The 3,972-nt window shown below is 37.4% G+C and overlaps 1 non-coding gene across 1 annotated transcript; it reads right to left on the bottom strand.

Annotated features, from left to right (window-relative positions):
- Positions 1 to 548: 548 nt before the first annotated feature.
- Positions 549 to 712, bottom strand: LOC119263533. The gene has a single exon (XR_005130338.1). It is a non-coding gene; the product is annotated as a U1 spliceosomal RNA (small nuclear RNA).
- Positions 713 to 3,972: the final 3,260 nt, after the last annotated feature.

Here is a 3,972-nt window from a genome sequence, read left to right as displayed (position 1 = left end):
TACCATCAGGAATACTGGCTTTTGAACTGTACAAAGACAACACGCTTAGTGGTCTTTAGCCCGGAGGACAAAAAGCATTTCAAAAGTTGATTTGTCTGACCAAGGACACTTCTCCATGTCCACTCAGACCATCTTTAATGAGCTCGGGCCCAGAGAAGATGGCAGCATTTGTGATTCCTTCTTTGAGTTTTGGAGTTTTAACTTGAATTTGTGGAATTTGTGATGAACTGTGTTCCTGAGCCCATGCATTGATTTTCACTACTGAATCATAGCTGTTTTTATTTAATGCAGTGCTGCCTGAGGGCCCAAAGATCACAGCCAGGAAATGCTGGTTTTTGGGCTTGTCCGTTGCAGACAGAGATTTCTCCAGATTCTCTTAATCTTTTAATGATATTAAGATTAATCCGCAGCGCCCGGGGAGCAGTTGGGGGTTAGGTGTCTTGCTCAAGGACACCTCAGTCATGTGCTGTCGGCTCTGGGGATCGAACCGGCGACCTTCCGGTCACGAGGCTGGTTTCCTGACCTCCAGCCCACGACTGCCCCGTCATCAGGGGAGAGCGCGGACGCAGTCCCCCACTACCAGAAATTATGCAGTCGAGATTCCCGTATTTGGGGAATTCGCAAGGGTCAGCACCACCCAAGTGCAATGGCAGAGCCTCGCCCTGGGTGAACCACCTTCGTGACCATGGTATCGCCCCTGCCAGGTAAGTATCTATTAGAAACATTATTCTCAAATTGTGGCACTATCTGTCTTTCACAGAGTGGTGAACTCCTCCTCACCTTTACGTCTGAAAGACTCAGCCTCTCTAGGATGGTCTTTTAAACACAATCATGTTACCGACCTGTTGCTGATTAACTACCAGGTGTTTTTTTTTTAGCATTACACAATTTACAAAGACTTTTTTGCCCCAGTTCCAACTTTTTAGGAACATGTTGTTGGCATCAAATTCTAAATAGGCACGTGTTTTTCAAAAAACAACGAAATTCCTCAGTTTCAACATTTGATATGTTGTCTTTCAGCATCTACTATGAATGATTGTTTCTACTACACATTATTAAGCATCGAGATTATTCAGTAACCACTAGAAATGATTCACCATTGTCTATGAATTATTCAGTTATGACAATGTATTATTCCCATGCTAATAGGTATCGCTCAATAATTACTATGTATGTACTACACATTAATTACAGTCTACAACTTGGAATTATTCAGTTACTACTATGAGACATTCTCTATCTCCTATGAATCATCTTTAATTGTTTGATAGCTATTATCAATTATTCAGAAAGTACTATGAATTATCCAATAACTACAGTTTATTCAGTATCTTCAATTAATTATTCAGAAACTAATATGACTTATTAAGTAACTATTGTGAAGTGTTCAGTAGTTACTACTGAATTAATCAGAATCAATTATACATTAGTTACTACTTTCTACTAAGAATTATTCTATAGCTACTATGAATTATTAATTAGCTACTATAAATTATTCAGGAAGCACTATGCATTACACATTTTTTTAGGACAAATTTTAATTTGATTATCCATAATTAATTCAGTATCTAAAATAAGTTATCGAGTAATTCATGTGAATTACTTATTATGTACTCTGAATTACTTAGTATCTACTAGGAATTGTTGTGTAACTACTATACATTTTTGTTTAGCGGGGGAAGACGTTGTGAACGGGGGTTTGGTTACTGTGACCACTCCTTGTGTGCTAATGGACTTACTGATCCCTCTGAGCTGGAGCAAACGTCCAGCTGAAGCTCATGTTCCTCTCTTACTGTGTAAGTTCATTACCTGCTAACTGCACCAATGAAGTCACTTAACAAGGCCTCACATGGGTCAAAACCAGGTGCTGATCTGAGGAGATGGATGGCACCGTGGGTAATGCAGTTCCACAGGGCCTTTAAATGACATTAGTGCTGTTTGAGCTGAGAGTGACCAGGTCCAGATAAATCACAGCATGACATGAGTGATGTGTTGGTAATGGTCTTTCTCTCTCTTTCTCTCTCTATCTGTCTCTCTCTCTCTCATTCTTTTTTCTATCTATCTATCTATCTATCTATCTATCTATCTATCTATCTATCTATCTATCTATCTATCTATCTATCTATCTATCTATCTATTTCTTTGTCCTTTTCTTTATTTCTTTTTCCTCTCTTACTTTCTACTTTACTTTCTTACTTCCATCTCTTTCTCTTTCACTTTTTCTTTTTTCCTCTCATTTTTTCCCTCTCTGTTTTTCTCTCTATTTCTCTTTTTTTCTCTCTCACTTTGTCTCACTCTCTCATTCACTCTCTCTCTCTCTCATTCTTTTTTTATCTATCTATCTATCTATCTATCTATCTATCTATCTATCTATCTATCTATCTATCTATCTATCTATTTCTTTGTCCTTTTCTTTATTTCTTTTTCCTCTCTTACTTTGTACTTTACTTTCTTACTTCCATCTCTTTCTCTTTCACTTTTTCTTTTTTCCTCTCATTTTTTCCCTCTCTGCTTTTCTCTCTATTTCTCTTTTTTTCTCTCTCACTTTCTCTCTCTCTCTCTCTCTCTCTCTCTCTCTGTCTCTCTCTCTCATTCTTTTTTCTATCTATCTATCTATCTATCTATCTATCTATCTATCTATCTATCTATCTATCTATCTATTTCTTTGTCCTTTTCTTTATTTCTTTTTCCTCTCTTACTTTCTACTTTACTTTCTTTCTTCCATCTCTTTCTCTTTCACTTTTTCTTTTTTCCTCTCATTTTTACCCTCTCTGCTTTTCTCTCTATTTCTCTTTTATCTCTCTCTCTCTCTCTCTCTCTCCTCCCTCTCCATCATTGCTAAAGTTAAATGAACTGGACATGGTCAGCTATTGGAATGGCTTTTGATCTGTCCATCTTAAACATCCTTCACTGTCCCATAGTGTACTTCATCATACTTTCATTTTTATTGATTCACTTTCTTCATCCAGCAAACATAAATAACCTGTCAGCAATTTGATAATTATGATGCTGGGTTGTTTGGTGCCGAACACTTGCTGTGCCATAGTGTTAGATCATAATTTTTGCCCTGGACAAACAGATTGGACATACTTCTATTATGTTTTGCTTTTGTGTTTTTGGTCTATTCTCACTGCCAAAAGAAAAAAAAAGCTATGCACTTCAAAGGCTTCTTGATTAGGGTAATAAGAAGAATGAAGAATGAACAGCAGGTTGCTGAAAAAAAACAAACCCAAAAAAAAACAACAAAACTCAAATGATTCCTTCCTCTGCAGATGGAGAGAGTGAGAGAATTTTTATTGATCCATTTGCAGCACATTGCTCTCCCCTGGCTGAGTGTCTTTGGTGGTTTAAACCCCTTATAAAGTGCACAACATGTGTGTTCCTGTGTTTGCTACACCGTTCATGCCACACACACACACACCTGCTGCGGTGTTCACACCAGTGCGGCATTTTCTAGGCCAGTACTTCTCTTCCAAAGTAAAGTCTTAAGCAAAAGTTTGAGCAGCCCAAGTTTGAGCAAGCCTGGAGAAATGGCATGTTTTGTTGACTTTCTAATTAAATAGAAGTTCTCTACAGGGAGCACATTTAAATGTGGCATATTTCTACAGATGAAGGTCCACAAACATATTGGGAACTATGAAACATAAAATGCGGCCAAACGTTTGCACATGCCCCAGTTTATGTTTTATTTTTGTTTCCAGTGTGTTCAAGAGGATGGAAATCACTTCTTCACTTAGAAATTCAACAAAACAAGCCATTTCATTGTGCAATATCTTCCTAAGCGCAATACAGATTTTATGCAACTCTTATTTTATTATTATCCCTATTTTGTTGTAAATAGTCTAGAGATTTAGCTTTAATGTTTATAATATTTCCCGTTTCTATTACTGAGTGCCTAACTCCTGTTCCTCTGCTGCTGCTGTAATACTGTGAATTTCTCTGATGTGGGACTAATAAAGGATCATCTTATCT

This window comes from Pygocentrus nattereri, chromosome 5, assembly GCF_015220715.1.
Source record: "Pygocentrus nattereri isolate fPygNat1 chromosome 5, fPygNat1.pri, whole genome shotgun sequence".
Lineage (NCBI taxonomy): Eukaryota > Metazoa > Chordata > Actinopteri > Characiformes > Serrasalmidae > Pygocentrus > Pygocentrus nattereri.
This window is presented reverse-complemented; position numbering and strand designations above follow the sequence as displayed.